This window comes from Mirounga leonina, unplaced genomic scaffold, assembly GCF_011800145.1.
Source record: "Mirounga leonina isolate KUSES-001 unplaced genomic scaffold, KU_Mleo_1.0 Mir_82, whole genome shotgun sequence".
Classification (NCBI taxonomy): Eukaryota; Metazoa; Chordata; class Mammalia; order Carnivora; family Phocidae; genus Mirounga; species Mirounga leonina.
The window spans coordinates 27,774,677-27,795,868 of record NW_023270825.1 but is presented as its reverse complement, the minus strand read 5'-3'; the positions used below and the strand labels follow the sequence as shown (position 1 = coordinate 27,795,868).

Below are 21,192 nucleotides of genomic sequence, written 5' to 3'. Positions count from 1 at the left end.
AAGGTATGTAAAGGAGAAAGGCCAAAAATTAATAAACAAAGAAAACATACAATAGAGAAAATCAAAGTCAAGCACTGGTTTTTGATAAAGCTAAGAAAATATATAAACCCTCTAATAAGACTGATGAAGGAAAACAGAAGTCACAAAAAAATATTAGGAATAAAAAAGAGAAATACTAAGCAGAAATTTAAAAGATAAGAAAAGAATGAACAACTTTATGCCAAATACAGACAAAATGGATGGATTCCTAAAAAAGAAAAAATTTTTTCTAAAAACTGCCCTAACTAGAAACAGAAATTTTAAATAAAACCATTTAGAAAACTGAATACATACCTCCTCAAAAAATACTAAGCCCAGACAGTTGGAACAGAAGTTCGACCAAACTTTCAAGAAATAGATCATTCTAGTCTTATATAAATCCTTAGGGGAGGCAGGGGAAGGAAAGGAATAGTTCCCAACTCATTCTTTGAGGCTGCTATAATCTGAATACCAAAATCAAAGATAACATAAGAAATAAAATTATGGGCCAATATCACCCATGCACTTAGATGCAAAAATCTAAATGAAATACTAATAAACTAAATCCACTTGCATATGAAAAAAGACCATCATATTAAGTTTGGTTCATTCCAGCAATGCAAGGATAACTCAACATAGGAAAACCTTTAAATGCCATTCACCACCTTAACAGAATAAGGAAGGACAACCATATGATCTTCTCACAAGTATAGAAAAAGTGGTAAGATTTAATACTCGTTCTTCACAAACAAAAAACATCTCAGCCAACTAGCAACAGAAATGTCTTTAATGGGGCACCTGGGTGGCTCAGTCGTTAAGCATCTGCCTTCAGCTCAGGTTATGATCCCAGGGTCCTGGGATCGAGCCCTGCATCAGGCTCCCTGCTCCACAGGAAGCCTGCTTCTCCCTCTCTCACTCCCCCTGCTTGTGCTCCCTCTCTCGCTATGTCTCTGTCAAATAAATAAAATCTTAAAAAAAAAAAAAAAGAAATGTCTTTAATCTATAGAGCATCTATCAGAAATCTACAGTAAACACTATGCTTAACAGTGAAACATAAGAAGCACTTATGAATGGCATTTAATTTTAAAAATTAAGTGCAACATAAGAATGCCCACTATTAACACTTGTATTGAATACTATACTGGAATTCCTAATTAGCACAGTAAGGCAAAAAAAAGAAAAGATGTAACTACTGGGAAGGAAGACACAATTTGCATTCACAGTATTTTAATAAAATAATTTAATAAGGTGACTGAACATAGATCTGTATTATATACCAAAAAAGCTTACATCAGCAAATAGAAATGGAAAGGAAAAACAAAAGAGGAAAAATATACTATTTATGATAGTAACAAGAAATATGATATCTAATCATTCAAAGAGAAGACCTAGAGAGATTTACAGAGAAAAAGAAAAAACTTTACTGAGAGATATTTTTAAATATTTAAATAACTAGAAAGACATACCATGTTCAAGGATAGTAAGACTCAGTATCATGAAATAAAGAGAATTAAATGCATGTGTACATTAAAAGTTACAAAGCTCTCTAAAAAAAAAAAGTTACAGAGATCTTGGGCTCATATACAAGGCAAGGCCCGTTTTATTTATTTATTTTTTTTAAAGATTTTATTTATTTACTCGGGAGAAAGAGAGAGAGAGAGCACAAGCAGGGAAAGGGGCAGAGGGAGAGGGACAAGCAGACTCCCTGCTGAGCAGGGAGCCCGACACAGGGCTCAATCCCAGGACCCTGAGATCATGACCTGAGCCGAAGTCAGATGCTTAAGTGACTGAGGCACCCAGGTGCCCTACAAGGCAAGTCCCATTTTAAAATTATAGCTTTGGAATATTTGCATACCTTGACTAAATTACTACCATTTATGGGTATTTTTGCAATTGGTATAAACTTCTTAGTCACTAATCACAGATATTTTAACTGAATTGTAGTAATAGTGGATATGGCACTTCAGAATTCTTACAGTTGCAATAAAGAAGTATGAGTGAAGAGTATATGATCAGTACACAGCTGAGTTCTAGCTGAATGTGCTGTGGCCCCATTGGTTCAAAGAACAATCAGTGTGCACATTCAACACAATGTTAAATTCTGGTAACTACTCCTGCAAGTGATGAAATGTTGCTAACATTTTACATAACACATAAGGTTTTGGTTCTTGGTAATTATATGTGAACACTGCCAAAATATCTCCTTAAAAGCCACCTAAAAATGTAAACCTTTATTCTGAATATAAATTGCATCTATAAGAGGAAAACAGACAAAACACATTCATAATACAATGATCATATGGGGCTCATAGGGTATCTATAGTGGACCTATGTACAATCCTCATATATAAAATATACTTCTACATGTGAGATCCATAAGCCATTGTCCAGTTTGCTCTACCATAGATCTAAAATTGATCAAATGTATGATTTTCCTTAGGTCTAACTTACTCAAATTTAATTTCAGTTTATGTGAATTTTGTGATATCTTATATTGCTGCTTAAACTTTCCTTATTCAAATTCCTAATAGAATTAGAAGTAACAATCATTTGTTTTACTAACTGCTAGGAGATGATAATACCAGTAGCTAACATTTATTGAATGCTTACTATATGTCAGGCACTGTTTTAAGTGCTTTTGTATATATTAAATAATTTAATCTTCACAACAACTTTACCAGGTGGATCATATTACTATCACCATTTTACAGGCAGGAAAACTGAGGTACAGAAAAAGTTAAGTCACTTTCCCAATGTCACACAAGTAAGTGGAAAAGCTTAGGGGTTCATACCCAGGAGTCTGTCTCCAGAGCCCAGACCCTCAATTACTATGTTATACCTCTTTTCACAATATTTAAAAGATACATAAAATTATCATAGACAAAAAACTCACCATTAAAAAAATTATCAGTAACAGTTAACAACAGTTAAGCAGTATTAATAGCAATACAACTTATCATAGGTTGATACTTAACAGCTATTTCAAAGTTTCATGGCTATAATTAAGTTTTGAAGTTGGACAGACCTGGCTCTGAATCTTGGCTGTGCCCTTTACAAGCTGTGTGACTTTGGACAAGTTTCGTAACTTCACCAAGCCTCAGTTTCCTCATCTGTAAAATGAGAATAATAAACATCTCACAAAATTGTTGTTAGTAACATAATTGCTGCATTGCACTGATAGAGTAATTCCAAACAAAACATAGGTATACAAAATACAAAGAGGAGGTCCTCAATTTCCCCCAGAAAACAGGACTTTATTCTAATGATATAAGAAAGATGACCATTCCAAGTTACCACAGAAACTATAAAATCCACACACTAATCTATAACCACAACCTCCTCTAATTCTAATAAATAATTCCCCTAGATACAAGTCAAATGCCTAAGAGGTAAATTACTGAATCTTTGAAATATGAAATACTGTATACACACAAAGAAAGAGACAAACAGAATAAACACTGTTGTTTGCTGACAACTCACACAAATTCCATTCCACACATACCCTTTCTAACACTGGTACTAAGTATTCAAGGGGCCCAAAATATGAAGAGCTGTGTCAACAAGGAGTGATTCCTGGCAATGGTAGGAAGGAATTTTTATAAGGAGGAAAAAAAAAGAAAGAGACATGCCATCAAAGCAGGGTAGAACTATTGTTACTACCAAGGAATGGCTACTCCATTTTTTTTTTTTTAAGATTTTATTTATTTATTCGACAGAGAGAGACACAGTGAGAGGGAACACAAGCAGGGGGAGTGGGAGAGGGAGAAGCAGGCTTCCCTCGGAGCAGGGAGCCTCATGCGGGGCTTGATCCCAGGAGCCTGGGATCATGACCTGAGCCGAAGGCAGATGCTTAACTGACTGAGCCACCCAGGCGCCTCATGACTACTCCATTTTAACTAGCATTTCACTGGTCAAACAAGTTAAAGTGTCACTATTGCTGACTTTGGAATCTCAATCAAATAATTTTACAATTAATAAATACATTTCTATTAATATCTGCATTTACCAGTAAATTATCTATAACATTATCTATTTGTTATACAGTCAGGTGTTTATTTGAAAGGTGTGGTTTTAGTAATACAATATAAAAACCTTCTTTTATTTTTTTATTATTTTTTTATTTGCAGTCCTGTTTATTGCAATACTATTTACAATAGGCAAGATACAGAAGCACCTAAGTGTCATCAACAGACAAATGGATAAGAAAGATGTGGGGTGTGTGTGTGGGTGTGTGTGTAAATGGAATACTATTCAGCCATAAAAAAGGATGAGATCGTGCCATTTGAGACAACATGGATTGGCCAAGAGGGTATTATACTAAGTGAAATAAGTCAGACTGAGAAAAACAAATGCTATATGATTTTACTTATGTATAATCTAAAAATAAATGAATAAACAAACAAACAAAAACAGAATCAGATCTATAAATAGAGAGAGCAAACTGATGGTTGCCAGAGAGGAGGAGGGTAGGGAGTTGGGCAAAATGGATGAAGGGGAGTGGGAAATACAGGTTTCTGGATATGGAATGAATAAATCATGGGACTAAAAGGAATACAGTCAATGGTACTATAATAGTGTTGTATGGTGACAGATGGTAGCTACACTTGTGGTGAACATAGCATAATGTATAAACTTGTTGAATCACTATACTACACACCTGAAACTAATATAACATTATGTATCAACTATACTCAAAATTTGTTTTAATCCAGAAAAGTATGAAAAAAAACCTTTAAATAATCTTTATTTCACAAATTTCTAGAACAAAGAAAAACTGTAAGCAATGTATTTGAATATGCCTCATTATTTTTAGAACCTTGTTAAAAACCTTTTTTAAAAGGAATGATAGGAATAATGTTTTACATAAACCCTATAGAATAATTTTGTTAGAAGCTCATTGATACTATTATCAAGGTGAGTTTTTATGAATGTCACCAGTCTAATAAGAATTATACCAAGTATCAAAATAATTTATTACATAAAAATTATTAAAATGATTGTATGTCACTGTAGCTAAAGATTTAATAAAGAACTTCCACTCCCTAAAATATTCCCTTGCAACAAAAATAATTGCAAAAATGCCAACAGACACATGAAAAGATGCTCATCATCACTAATCCTCAGGGAAACTCAAATCAAAATCACAATGAGATATCAACTCACTTGTCAGAATGGCTAAAATCAACAACACACGAAACAGCAGGTGTTGGTGAGGATGTGGAGAAAAAGCAACACTTGTGCACTGTTGATGGAAATGCAAACTGGTGCAGCCACTGTGGAAAACAGTATGCAGGTTCCTCTAAAAGTTAAAAATAGAACTACCCTACAATCCAGCAATTGCACTACTGGGTATTTACCCAAAGAATACAAAAACACTAATTCAAAGGAATACATGCACTCCTATGTTTACAGCGGCATTATTTACAATAGCCAAGATATAGGAAGCAGCCCAAGTATCCACTGATTGATGAATAAATAAAGATGTGGTACATGTGTACAATGGACTATTACTCAGCCATAAAAAAGAATGAAATCTTGCCATTTGCAACAACATGGATGGAGCTGGACAGTATTATGCTAAATGAAATAAGTCAGTCAGTGAAAGACAAATACCATATGATTTCACTCATATCTGGAATTTAAGAAACAAATGAGCAAAGGAGGAAAAGAAGAGAGAGAGACACACACACACAAAACAAGAAACAGACTCTTAGCTATAGAGAACAAACTGATGGTTACCAGAAGAGAGGTGTATGGGGGGATGGGTTAAACAGGTGATGGGGACTGAGGAACATACTTGTGATGACCACCAAGTGATGCATGGACTTGTTGAATCACTAAATTGTACATCTCAAACTAATATTACACTGTAAGTTAACTAACTGGAATTTAAATAAAAACTTTCAAAATATAAACAAAAAAATTATAAAAATGGTCTTCAAATTTTCTTAATAAATTTATTAAAGTATTTGTCTGAAACATGGCAATCTGATTTTTACAAAGCACGCTTTTTAAAGAAAACTTATTAGTTATATAGGAAATGTTTAGGAAGTCCTTAAAAAAACCTACTGTATACATGTCAAAGGAAATGAATATAGGACAGTGAGGTGCTCAATGAGGTTACTTGGTCATGACAGAACTCCAAACAAAAATTCAGGTCCTTTTGCTCTGTATCTTAACAGTTTGGAATTTTTTTTGCTTAATCAGCATTTCCTTCACTACTTTACTTTCTCTAAGTGATGAGAATAATTTTTGTACTTTTTAATGATTCTATAAATAACTAATAAAATCAAGTTGTTCAGTCACAACTCCCATATATGAAAAGATGACTGTAACTTAGGAATTTTTAGGTAACTTTTTATCTTTATATAACTTGCAAATACCACCACAATTATTTGCATTTTACCCCATTTGCTTTGTCATTCTCTCTTTCACACCTTTCTGAACCATGTGAGTTGCAGACATTGTACCTTTTTTTTTTTTTTAAGATTTTATTTATTTTTTGACAGAGAGACAGTGAGAGAGGGAACACAAGCAGGGGGAGTGGGAGAGGGAGAAGCAGGCTTCCAGTGGAGCAAGGAGCCTGATGTGGGACTCGATCCCAGGACCCTGGGATCATGACCTGAGCTGAAGGCAGACACTTAACTGACTGAGCCACCCAGGCACCCCACATTGTACCATTTTAGCACTCCATGTTTCCATGTACCTTCCTAGGAAGACAGATAGATAACTACAGTACAGCTAACCAAATCAGTATTATATCAATGTTAAAATTTCTGTTACATAATTAGAGTCCATATTCAAATGCCACTAACTGACTTAAAAATGTCCTTTAAAGCTGTTGATTTCCCCAGTCCAGAATCCAATTCAGGATCATGCACTGCATTTAGTGGTAATGTCTCTTTAGAATCCTATCTTAAGGAACTGTTCCTCAGTCTATGTCTTTTAAGACTAATACTTTTAAAGAATACAGACCAAATATTTTATAGAACATCCTTCAATTTACATTTGTCTGATGGTCTCTCCTGTTTAAATTCAGGTTATGCATTTTCTGTAGGAATGTCACAAAGTAACATTGGGTCCTTCACACACATTATCAAAAGCTGCAAGAGGTTACTGTGTCCTATTATCAGTGATGCTAACTTTGATCAGTTGGTTAAAGGGTATCCTGCCAAGTTTCTCCACTGTAAAGTTACTGTTTTTCTCCTTGCAGTAAGTTAGTATTTTGTAAGGAATTATTCTGAAGCTATATAAATATCACACTCCTCATCAAACTGTCACCCAACAGTTTGGTACCTGTAAATTATTCTTGTGTGAAAGTACTACTTAAATTGTTCTGAAGTGCTCATTTTCTAATTCCAACAGTTCTACATTTATTTGCAATTTTAAGGAGGAACCTTCCCTTCTCCCCGATTAAGTTACTCAATCTTAATAGAAAATAGTCAAAAAAAAAAAAGAAAGAAAGAAAGAAAATAGTTTTAAAATTGCCAATTTATACCATCACAAAATACCAGCCTACAAACTAGGGTTCCTTATTTGTTTATAGTTCTTTTTATCTTGAGTTTGAAAAATTTGTACTATCTTATCTTCAGTTATCTTCAGTGTGGTTACATTATTCACTTGAGACACAGGTTCATTTGTTTTCTATTTATATTTCAGATTTATCTTCATCTTTATTATATTTTCTGATTTTAAATATCTAAAACATCAGCATGATAATATTCCCTGATATTCTGAATTGATAGCATATACATTGCTACCAGCCATTCTCTCTCAACCAGAGCGTGTAATAATAGAGCTCGACAGTTTAGGAAGTATATCTCCCATAAGAAATGAGCCTTTCTGTAGCCAACTCCAGGTATCCATCATCACCCCACTCAGGCCCAGCTGTTTTCTGGGAATTACTATTTCTAGATATTGAAAGAAAGATAAAATAAATGGGTGAATCCTACCCAGCAATCTTACACAGATCATTACCTGTAAAACAGTTTTCAAACTGTGATACTTAAGATTCCACAGGGTGGAAGAGGACAGGAACCAATGGATAGAACTCTAAGTCCCTGCCATGGCTTCATTTAAAGCTGCTATGCTCTTATTGGTGTAATATATTGAGCTTCAGCCTGAGATTTTGGTTCATTCAGCTCACTCATCAAATATTTACTGAGCATCTATGCTATCCCAGGCATTGTTCTAGGGGCTTCAGTGAAAAAAGCTTTTGTGGGACTTTAATTCTAATAAGTAAATTATATCATTAGTTAAAAGGTAAAAGTTATGGAAAAAATTCAGTAAGGTAAAGGCATTAAATATCAGGGTGGGCGGGAAAGGAACATAGTTTGCACTATTAGGGTGTTCAGTTTAGGTCTGAGAAAGGAAGCCTTTCTTTTATATAAATAATTTTTTTAAGTTTGACAGTCACTAGAAGAGAAGAAGAGCAGCCCAATTTTCCACTCAGTGCTAACCCTGTGTCTACAGCTCAGGGACAGGCCATCAGAAAGGCATGAAACTTTTCCCTCCTTCTTTTACAGGATCTTATGCCAAAATCCAGGAATGTTTTGGTTGGTTTCCTCAATCCAGCTCCTCTTCTTTGTAAGTAACTGAATATTTCTCCTAGACTCTGGCAAACTCAGAAATACTAAATTTGAATTCTTCTTCAAACTAATTTAGTGGGAAATGGTATAGGCAGTATCAAGGCTGGTAACCACTCTTTTAGACCCTTAAACTACATTAACTCTTATCCTGTCCAAATCACACTATCACTCCTGAGTTTACAATCCACAAAAGACTAAGATATCTAATCTTTCTCAGTTGTGCTAAGTCATATCACTCACATCTTAAACAACTGAGTTAGACTGAATCTAAGTGCGGAACTGTATAATAATCACAGGTTAACATTTAATCAGCTCTTACTAAGTGCCAGCTATTGTTTTATAAGACTTAACAGATATTACCTTTTTATACTTCATAACAACCCTATGTGATAAGTAACACCATTACCGCCATTTTATAGATGAAGAAACCAAGACATGGAGAGGTTAAATAACTGGCTCAAGGTTACACAGTGTACAAATGGGAAAGCTGGGATTGCAACTCAGATAGTTTGTGCCATTACCTGTGCACATTAAATTGATTCTCAAAAAATCTTTACATAATGTGCTTTAAATTCTATCTTGCAGATTTAGCCAATTCAGCCTATAGAGGAAAAAAACTGGTCTTCAATTCTGTCATCCAACATATACATTATTTTTCAAAGCTTTAACTGAATATTTGATCAGCATGCCATGAGGGAGCCAATTAACAGAAATGTCATGAAAAATATTAGCAAATTGAACCCAACAATGTATAAAATAAATTTTACACCACAACCAAGTGGGATTTATCTCAGGTATGCAAGGCTGGTTCAACATTCAAAAATCATTTAATGTAATCCATCACATTAACAAGTTAAAAAAGCAAAGTCCCATGATCATATCAATAGATACAGAAAAAGCATTTGACAAAATCCAAATTCATTTATGATAAAAACTCTCCAGCAAACTAGGAATAGAGGGGAATTTCCTCAATCTACAAAAACCTACAGCTAACATCATACTTAATGGTTAGAACCTAGAAGACTTCCTGATAAGATCAAGAACATGGCAAAGATGTCTCCTCTCACCACTCCTTTTTAACATTATATTGGACGTCCAGGCTAATGAAAAAAGACAAGAAAAGGAAATAAAATGTATATATACTGGGAAGGAAGAAATAAAACTGTCTTTGTTCACAGATGACATGATCGCATAAGCAGAAAATCCAAAAGAATTAAAAAAAAAAAAAAAAGAACTTTTGGAACTAATAAGCAATCACAGCAAAGTTGCAGGATACAAGGTTAATACACAAAAGTCAATCAATTGCGTATAAACCAGCAATGAACAAGTGGAATTTGAAATTTAAAAACAATACATTTATATGAGCACCTTAAAAAATTAGACACTCAGGTATGATTTAGGGCAATTTAACAAAATATGTGTAAGATCTATATAAGGAAAACTACAAAACCCTAATGAACAAAATTAAAAATAAACTAAATTAATGTAGAAATATTCCATGTTCATGGATGGGAAGATTGTCAAGATATCAATTCTTCCCTACTTGAGCTATAGATTCAATACAATTCCAATCAAAATCCCAGCAAATTATTTTGTGGATATGACAAACTCATTCAAAAATTTAAAGCCCATGTCAACTATACTCAAATAAAAATATTTAAAGGTGATAAAAGTAAAATTTAAAGCCCACATAAATACAGTTAACTGATCTTTCATATAAAAGAGCGAAGATGATACAATGGAGAAAATACAATCTTAACAAATGGTACTAGAACAACTAGAAAAAAAATTTAGACATAGACTTTACACCCTTCTCCAAAAATTAACTCAAAATAGATCATAGACCTAAATATAAAATGCATAACTATGAAATTACTAGAAGATAACAGGAAGAAACCTAGATCACTTAGGTACAATAATGACTTTTTAAATGCAAGACCAAAGGCATGATCTGTAAAAGAAAGAATTGAGGAGCTGGACTTCCTTAAAATTAAAAACTTCTGCTCAGCATAAGACCACTGTCAAGAGAATGAGAAGACAAGCCACAGAATGGGAGAAAATATTTGCAAAAGATACATCTGATAAAGGACTATTATCCAAAATATACAAAGAACTCTTAACACTTAGCAATAAGAAAACAACTCGATTTAAAAGTGGGCAACAGCCTTGACAGATATCTCAACAAAGATATACAGGTGGCAAATCAACATATAAAAAGATCTTCAACATCATATGTCATTCAGGAACTACAAATTACAACGAGATACCACTACACACCTATTATTAGAATGCCCAAAATCCAGAACACCAACAACACCAAATTCTAGCAAGGACGTGGAGCAACAGTAACTTTCATTTATTCTTGGTGGGAATGCAAAATGGTACCGCACTTTGGAAGACAGTTTGGCAGTTCCTTAAAAACTAAACATACTCTTACCATACGATCCAGCAATCCTCTTCCTTGGTATTTATCCAAAGGAGTTGAACACTTACATCCACACAAAACCTGCACATGGTTGTTTATAACAGATTAATTCATAAGTGCTAAAACTTGGAAGCAACCAAGAAATCCTTCAGTAGGTAAATGAATAAACTGTGATACATCCAGAGAATGGAATAATATTCAGCACTAAAAAGGAAAGAGCTACCAAACCAAGAAAAGACAAAGAGAAAACTTATGTAAGACAAAGAGAAAAAGCTACATATTGTATGACAGGGGTTGGCTGCCAAGGGCTAGAGGGTTTTTTGTGAGAGACATACAGGTAGAACACAGGTTTTAGGACACTGAAACCATTCTGTATAATATTGTAATCTTAGATACAGGTCATTATGTATTTGTCAAAATTCACTTAATATGTAACACAAAGAGTGAACCCTAATGAAAACTATGGACTTTGGGTATTAATGATATGTCACCATAACTTCATCGATTGTAACAAATGTACCACTCCAGTGCCCAAGGTTAATAGTCAGGGAGGTTGTGCATATGTGGGGGCAGAGGGAATATGTGAACTCTGTACTATCTGTTAAATTTTGCTGTGAACGTAGAGGTGCTCTTAGAAGTAAAGTCTTAAAAAGGGGGGGTGCCTGGGTGGCATAGTCGGTTAATTGCCCAACTTTTGATGAGATGGAGCCCCATGTCGGACACCATGCTCAGTGTGGCATTCACTTAAGACTCTCTCTCCCTCTGCCACCCCCACCCCCTGCTTGTTCTCTCTAAAATAAATAAATAAATAACTGTTTTTTAAAAAATAAAAATAGGGGCACCTGGGTGGCTCAGTTGGTTAAGCCTCTGCCTTCAGCTCAGGTCATGATCCCGGAGTCCTGGGATCGAGCAGTGGGATCGAGCCCCGCATCAGGCTACTTGCTCAGCAGGGAGCCTGCTTCTCCCTCTCCCTCTGCTACTGCTCCCTGCTTGTGCGCTCTCTCTCTGTCAAATAAATTTTAAAAATCTTTAAAAAAATAAAAATAGGGGCGCCTGGGTGGCTCAGTTGGTTAAGCAACTGCCTTCAGCTCAGGTCATGATCCTGGAGACCTGGGATCGAGTCCCACATCGGGCTCCCTGCTCAACGGGGGGTCTGCTTCTCCGTATGACCCTCTTCTCTCTCGTGCTCTCTGTCTCTCATTCTCTCTCTCAAATAAATAAATAAAATCTTTAAAAAAATAAAATAAAATAAAAATAAAAAAATAAAAAAATAAAAATAAAGGGGCACCTGGGTGGCTCAGTTGGTTAAGCAACTGCCTTCGGCTCAGGTCATGATCCTGGAGTCCCGGGATCGAGTCCCGCATCGGGCTCCCTGCTCAGCGGGGAGCCTGCTTCTCCCTGACCCTCCCCCCTCTCATGTGCTCTCTCATTCTCTCTCTCTCAAATAAATAAATAAAATCTTTTAAAAAATAAAAAAATAAAGGGCGCCTGGGTGGCTCAGTTGGTTAAGCGACTGCCTTCCACTCAGGTCATGATCCTGGAGTCCCAGGATCGAGTCCCGCATCGGGCTCCCTGCTCGGCGGGGAGCCTGCTTCTCCCTCTGACCCCCCCCCTCATGTGCTCGCTCATTCTCTCTCTCTCAAATAAATAAATAAAATCTTTTAAAAAATAAATAAATAAATAAATAAATAAATAAAAATAAAAAACATTGTGATTTGAACCAGAAAACATAAGTTCATTTACTCAACAAATTATGTATTGAGCAGCAATTATAGGACAGGTACTCTTCTAGACTATGGAGATAAGACAGAGAATGAACCAAAGTCTCTACCCTCCTGGTGGTGTATTGTATTTAGGGAGGCTGTAAAAATAATAAAGAAACAAATACATAATATGTTGTATATGAAGAAAATCAGAGTAAGAGGAAAGAAAGTGATGGGGTTAAGGGGGCAGGTGAAAAGGAGGACATTCTTTTATTTATTTATTTTTATTTATTTATTTTAAGATTTTATTTATTTGACAGAGAGAGACACAGTGAGAGAGGGAACACAAGCAGGGGGAGTGGGAGAGGGAGAAGCAGGCTTCCCACTGAGCAGGGAACCCAATGCGGGGCTCGATCCCAGGACCCTGGGATCATGACCTGAGTTGAAGGCAGACGCTTAACGACTGAGCCACCCAGGTGCCCCAAGAGGACATTCTTTTAAATAAAAAGGTAATTCCCTCTTTGCTATTTAGGTCACATTTGAGCAGACAGATCTGAAGGTATTGGGTAGTGAGAGGGAAAACTCAAGTAGACAGGTGGGAGAGAGCACTCTGGGTCAAAGGAACACCAAGTGCACAAGTCCTGAGGCAGAACTATGTCCAGTGTGTCAGAGGAATAGAAAGGCAATGATGAAGCTATAGCTTCCTAAGTGAAGGGAGAATAAGAAATGAGGTCAGAGGGCACCTGGGTGGCTCAGTTGGTTAAGCGACTACCTTTGGCTCAGGTCATGATCCTGGAGTCCTGGGATTGAGTCCCGCATCAGGCTCCCTGTTCAGCAGGGAGTCTGCTTCTCCCTCTGACCCTCCCCCCTCTCATGCTCTCTCTATCTCATTCTCTCTCTCAAATAAATAAATAAAATCTTAAAAAAAAAAAAAAGAAATGAGGTCAGAAAGGAAGCCAACTGCTTTATATGGTTTCACAGGATATTGTGAGGGAAGAAATTAGGAGTCTGGCTGTTTAGCTTAATAAAATGTAAAAGAGTATGAATAAGATAGCAATTTATCAAATTTACTTTTGAAAATAGCTAGCTCCAAGTCTATCACACGTTACATTCATCTTTAAATAGTCCTAATATCCAAGTCCAGAAGTAGTACCTCCTCTGCTTTTTCACTTCATATATCATTTACTGTCTTTTACTATAACTATTGATGTATGTCATGTCCTATAGAATTTAGGCAACCTGAGAGTAGAATTCATGGTTTATAGTTGCTTAATAGTACAAAGGGCCACCATTTATTGAGCAAATTTATCAGCTCATTTAATCCTTCTATTACCACTTCCATTAGTATTTAGCACATGAAAAAATTCAGATTCAGAGATATTAAATAACTGATACAAAACTATATAGCTAATTAATAGGGTAACATTTTAACTCAGGTTTGTCTGACTCTAGAGCCAATGTTCCATGTTGTCTTTAATCAACCTCAGTATTCATTGAGAATCTTGTTTGCAAAAGACACCTAATATATTTGTAATGAATATATAAAATAAATAATTCTGTCTAGGGACAGAAGGTGAATTAAGAGTCAGACCAGTGATCACATCAGAATTGGGAAAAAAAAAAAAAGTAAGAAAATACTTAATAAGGCTTATGAAGAGCTCAGCATAATTTTGCGCTTGCCTATCAGTCCAAGTACACTCGCCTTCTTTGATACCTTAAACCCACCATGCTCCTTTTCACCTTAAGGTCTCTTTAATCCATAGTTTTTGTTTTTGTTTTTTTAAAGATTTTATTTATTTATTTGACAGAGACACAGCAGAGAGGGAACACAAGCAGGGAGAGTGGGAGGAGAAGCAGGCTTCCCATGCAGCAGGGAGCCCAATGCGGGGCTCAATCCCAGGACCCTGGGATCATGACCTGAGCCGAAGGCAGACGCTTAACTGACTGAGCCACCCAGGCACCCCTCTTTAATCCATAGTTTTAACATCTTACTTTTCCTTAAGTTAATTCTACTCATCCTTCAGAGCTCTGCTCAAATATCACCTCCTCAAAGTAACTGTCCTTGACCACCACTTCCCTCACCTGAACTAAATCTCTGTAATAAGCAGGTAACAACCTGTACTTCTCTTTTATGGTTTATCACAATATAAGTAAAGGCAGTTAATACCTCTCTTCTCTGCAAGAATAAAAGCTACTTGAGGGCAGGACCCTTATCTGTCAAGTTCACTGCAATGATTAATATATGCTTAAAACTATTTATAATATTGCTTTATTAAATTATTATTTAATAAATTATTTAATAATAGACATCCATTACAAATTATTATACAATAGATTGTATCTGACAAATTCTCCTGGCAAGAAAAAGTATAAAAATGGAATTTAAAAACAAAAAAATAAACACAGAAAGCAGGCAGGACATGAGAAGTCAAAATACCAGAGAAAAAGGAGATGCAGAGTTGAGCCTGCCATTCTCCATTACTTTTTCCTCCTGAGGCAACTAGCTGCATACTAGACCTTTTGGCAGTCTCACAGGGCTGCAAAGACAGAAATTAGAGCTCAGGGCTTATCAAGACAGGCAGGATTTGAGGGGTTGAAATTCCACAGAAAAGGCAAGCACAGAAAAATGAGACTGGACATTCTGTACTGCATTTGCCCTTAGGGTATTTACTGAATCCTAACCTGTGTGCAGAGTAAAAGGCAAAAAAAAAAAAAAAAAAAAGCCTATTTTACAGCAAAAAAGGTAAGCAGAACTTTGGGTAGGCTCACAATGCTCAGAAAAGAAAAATTACAGTTCAGTCCTGCCAAGAAGGACAAGCTCTGGCAAATACCCCAGGATTCCATTTGATACCTCTGAAGGACAAAACTCTCAGAGTAAGGGGAAACTGGACTTAAACCAGCCCTTAAGAAGTCTAAAACAAAGCTTCTAGTCATCTCAAGCCTGTACTCAATCAAGGTCATTTGCTCCTACTTTTAACTACCACTATAAGAAAATTAAATCCTCTCTAGAGAACAATATCATCATCAAGACCCTCTATAATTTTTTATATACATTGCCTGACATTCATTTTAAAAATTACCAGGAATGCTAGGAGACAGGACCAAATGACTGAAAACCAAGAGAAAAAGCAGACAATAAAAAAAGACCAAAAGGGGATCCAGATAGTTTAATTATCAGACACAGATTTCAAAGTAACTGTGATTAGGGGCACCTGGGTGGCTCAGTCGGTTAAGCATCTGCCTTCAGCTTGGGTCATGATCTCAGGGTCCTGGGATTGAGCCCCGTGTCAAGCCCCCTGCTCAGCAGGGAGTCTTTCTCCCTCTCCCTCATGCCCCTGCCTCATGCTCTCTCTCTCAAATAAATGGATAAAATCGTTAAAAAATAAATAAATTTTTTTTAAAGATTTTATTTATTTATTTTTTAGAAAGCGAGCGAGAGAGAAACAGCATGAGAGGGGAGAGGGTCAGAGGGAGAAGCAGGCTCCCCGCTGAGCCGGGAGCCTGATGTGGGACTCGATCCCAGGACCTTGGGATCATGACCTGAGCCGAAGGCAGACGCTTAACCATCTGAGCCACCCAGGCGCCCAAAAAATAAATAAATTTTTAAAAAATGTGATTAAAATGTTCTGGAAAATAGATGACAAGATGAGAATTTTACCAGAGAACAGAAATTTATAAAAACAAATAAAAAATAATTGAAATTCTAAAATTAAAATATATATAAATATAAAATTAATAATAAAACAGATGCTTGTAACAGCAGATTGGACACTAAACTAGAAAAGTCAATAGAAAATATCTACATGAAGGACTAAAACAAAAACAAAAAAGATGGAAAACAGGAAAGCACACTAGAGACATATAGGATACAGAGAAAGATATACAGCTCTCCAGAATCCCAGAAGGAGTGAGTGAAAGAGTGGGGCTGAAACAATATTTTAAATATATTCCAAACCTGACAGAAGATATCAAGCTACAGATTCAAAAGGGTCTATGGAATTCAAGGAACTTAAAGAAAATCACCTAGGGGCGTCTGGGTGGCTCAGTCGTTAAGCATCTGCCTTCAGCTCAGGTCATGATCCCAGGGTCCTGGGATCGAGCCCCACATTGGGCTCCCTGCAGGAAGCCTGCTTCTCCCTCTCCCACTCCCCCTGCTTTTGTCCCCTCTCTTGCTCTCTCCCTCTGTCAAATAAATAAATATTTAAAAAAAAAAAAAAGAAAAAGAAAATCACCTAGAAGAATGATTTAAAATGGATAAAAATCAAAGACATCGTTTTGCAAAAAAAAAAAAAAAAAAGTGGAATCAGAAGACAATGGGATATATTTAAAATGCTGAAAGAAAATAACTGCCAAGCTGGAATTCTATGCCCAATAAAAATATCCTTCAGAAAGCTTCCAAATTCATTCTTTGAAGCCAGCATTACTCCGATACCGAAACCAGAAAAAGACACCACAAAAAAAAAAAAAGAACTACGGGCCAATACCTCTCATGAGCATAGATGCAATAATCCTCAACAAAATATTAGCAAATTCAACAATACGTGAAAAAATCATTCACCACGATCAAGTTGGATTTAACCCTGGGATGCAGGGCTGCTTCAATATTTGCAAATCAATCAACACGATACATCACATCAACAAGAGAAAGGATAAAAAAAAATGATCATTTCAATAGATGCAGAAAAAGCACTTGATAAAGCACAATATCTATTTATGATAAAAACCCTCAACAAAGCAGGTTTAGAGGGAACATACCTCAGCATATAAGAGGCCATATATGGAAAAACCCAGAGCCAGCATCATGCTCAATGGTGGAAAACTGAGAGCTTTTCCCTTAAGATCAGGAATAAGACAAGGATGTGCACTCTCACCACTTTTATTCAACACAGTATTGGAAGTCCTAGCCACAACAATGAGACAAGAAGAAGAAATAAAAGGCATCCAAATTGGTAAGGAAGAAGTAAAACTTTCACTCTTTGCAGATGACATGATTCTATATATATAGAAAGCCACAGATTCCATCAAAAAACTACTGGAACTGATAAATGAATTCAGTAAGGCCATGGGATACAAAATCAATATACAGAAGTCCTTTGCATTTCTATACACTAATAATGAAGCAGCAGAAAGAGAAATTAAGAAAACAGTCCCATTTAGAATTACACCAAAAATAGTAAAATACCTAGGAATAAACTTAACCAAGGAGATGAAAGACCAGTACTCTGAAAACTTTAATACGCTGATGAAAGAAATCAAAGATGATACAATGCAATGGAAAGATATTCCATGCTCACAGATTAGAAGAACAAATATTGGTTTTGTTGTTGTTTCTTAAGATTTGATTTATTTATTTGACAGAGAGAGACACAGTGAGAGAGGGAACACAAGCAGGGGGAGTGGGATTTTGATTTGCAAAGTCAGTCAGAGAATAACAAATACCATATGATTTCACTCATATTTGGAATTTAAGAAACAACAGAAACCAACAAAGAAGAAAAGAGACAAACAAAAAACCGGACTCTTAATACAGAGAAACAAATGGATGGTTACCAGAAGGGAAGATGGGTGAAATACATGAAGGGCATTAAGAGTACTCTTATTGTGATAAGCACTGAGTAACGTACAGACTGTTGAATCACTATATTGTACAACTGAAACGAATATAACACTGTATATTAATTATAATGGAATTTTTAAAAATATGTTTAAGCATAAAAATATTAATTAGGATAAAATTCTCTGAGGAAAGGAGAATGAAAATAAGAGTTTAATGAGAGGGGTGCCTAGGTGGCTCAGGTGGTTAGGCGTCTGCCTTTGGCTCAGGTCATGATCTCAGGGTCCTGGGTCTGCTTCTCCCTCTTCCTCTGTGCTCTCTCTAATAAATAAATAAAATCTTTAAAAAAAAAAAAAGAATTTAAAGAGAAAGTGGGAAGAATTAAAATTTCTCACTGTTGAGGAAAAAAAAATCCTTGGGACACCTGGGTGGCTCAGGGTTAAGCATCTGCCCTCGGCTCAGGTCATGATCCCAGGGTCCTGGAATTAAGCCCTGTGTCGGGCTCCCTGCTCAGTGGAGAGCCTGTTTCTCCCTCTCCCTCTGCCTGCTGCTCTGCCTACTTGTGCTCTTTATCTCTCTGTCAAATAAATAAAATCTTAAAAAAAAAAAAATAGAAAAAAACCTTCAAAAATTAAGACTAAATAAAAAATTCTTTCGGATAAAAACAGAACATTCACTAACAGTAGACTCACACTCCTAAAAGAAAGGAATTATCTATGAAGAAAGGAAATAACCTCAGGAAGCATGGTAAAGAATCAAGAATACTCAAAAGAGCAAATATGTGAGTAAAATTAAATAATTAAGTATTTAAAACAATAAAACAAAAACAAAGCAAAAACAAACACTTTATCTTAGCCAAAAGGCCGAGAAGTGATAAAAGCAAAACAAACAAGAAGGATAAATGTAATGAAAGGGCAATAAGGGCCTTGTTGTCCAGAAAATAACAGCAGTAAACTTTTTGCAAAAATACCCACAATTCCTTCATTCCTTTTGCACACTCTTTTATAACATGACTTTACTACTCTTCCTATTGAGAGCTGGAATCTATTTCTTTACCTCTTGAATATGGACTTGGCTATGTGACTTGCTTCGGCCAATGGGTGTTAGAAAATGTAATACAGCAGAGACTGGGAAAGTGCTTGCACACTGGAATTTGTCCTCTCTTGTACTCTTAGAACTTTAAGCCAACAATTGAATGAATCTGCCTCCTAGAAAGGCCATATGGAGAACAAACTTCCCAACCCTACCCTGGCCAAAAGCAAACATATGTGAGGCTATCTGACCCCAGCCAAACCACCAACAGACAACAGAGATCAGTACAGCCCAAGTCAAACTAATAATCCAGAGTCATGCGCCATTAAATTATTTATTTAAGCCACTAAGCTTTTTATGAAGCAAAATCTAGCTGAATACAGAACTAATATATGTAAGTAGATCAGTGGTTCTCAACCAAGGTTGATTTTGCTCCCCAGGGGACTTTTGGCAGTATCAGGAGACATTTTTGGTTGCCAAAACTGGGTGAATGTTACTGGCATCTAGTGACTAGAGGCCAAGGATGCTGCAAAACATCCTACAAGGCCTCCAAAACAAAAAATTATCTGGTCCAAAATGTCAACAGTGCCAAGGTTGGGAAACCCTGAAAGCATGACAGATGAGGCAGCCTTTAGAACAATCCTACCCAACAGAACTTTCTTCAATGATGAAAATGTTCTGTATCTGTGCCACCCAATATGGTAGTTACTAGCCATATTTGGCTAGTAAGCACTTGAAATCTGGCTAGTTTGAGAGAAGAATTAGTGTTTTTATTTTATTCAGTTTTAATTAATTTAAATTTAAGTAGCCACATACGCTAGTGGCTTCCATATTGGACAACACAGCTCTAAAATTTAGATGCTAGTGATACTGAGAGTAATGAAAATTAGATTGGGTAACAGTGAAAAAAATGAGTTTGATAAAGTTAAGGCCCATAGTCGCTTGCTACAAATAAAAATTCCAAACATTCTTTTTTTGTTTCAGTATCTATAAACTCCAAAATGTACTATACTGATAAAACAATAAACTGAAAAAAAAATTTAAGATTTTATTTATTTATCTGAGAGATAGAGAGGGGAAAGTATAAGCAGGGGGGAGGAGCAGACTCCCCACCGAGCAGGAAGCCCAACATGGGGCTTGATCCCAGGACCCTGGCATCATGACCTGAGCCAAAGGCAGACGTTCAACCAACTAAGCCACTCAGGTGCCCCTGCCTTTTTTTTTTTTTTTTAAGTTTAAAGTGATTTAAGAAGAACTGCTGCATTTTAGAGGCTTCCAAATTGTACCAGAGGAATAGCTTTTAATCAAATAATTTCAGGTAACTAAATATTCACTTACCACCATTACTTACTTCCCTGCAGTTCACTATCCTTTCCTATCCTCTTCTCTACCCCCACGCTATCCACCACAAGAGAAGGGAGAAATTATCTAATGCTGGTACAATTCCATAGATTTTTTTTTCAACTTGTCAGCATTAAGTAGGTCAGTTTTCTGCTGTAGTGGGTGTTTTGGCAATAGGTTTTCTTACTAGAATACCATGGCTACTCTGCCTAGTAAGCGCATACCACAAAGGAAAAAAAGATTCTGAATAACTCCTAAGGAAAGAACAGGCTGCTTGATCTCTAGAATAAAATCCCTGAGTCCTAACTGAATACCACCAGGAAATTCTGACAGAAAACAAAACAAAGAAAATTCGAATTCAAACTTTTTTCTATGTTAGGAAGTCTAAAGATTTTAAAGGCCCTCACAACCCACAAAGATTTTTTTGAGACTCTTAATATGTACTCAGCCCAATCCTAATCAGTGAGATTATAAATCAAAGAAAAGATAATAAAGGACACCCAATCTATCAGATGCTTTAAGAATTCTAAT

The 21,192-nt window shown here is 36.1% G+C and overlaps 1 protein-coding gene across 9 annotated transcripts in view; it reads right to left on the bottom strand.

The window, feature by feature from the left end:
- NUMB (NUMB endocytic adaptor protein) overlaps positions 1 to 21,192 on the bottom strand; it is a 190,810-nt gene that overhangs the window by 103,719 nt on the left and 65,899 nt on the right. For 5 of the 9 annotated variants that reach the window (XM_034993363.1, XM_034993362.1, XM_034993368.1 and 2 more), the window contains exon 3: positions 3,044 to 3,128. The exons of 3 other annotated variants lie outside the window; for them this stretch is intronic. The gene's annotated coding sequence lies outside the window, so the exon portion shown is untranslated. Of the gene's footprint in view, positions 1 to 3,043; positions 3,376 to 21,192 lie in introns of those variants that run through there. One more of the 9 variants, XM_034993364.1, reaches the window with a different exon arrangement.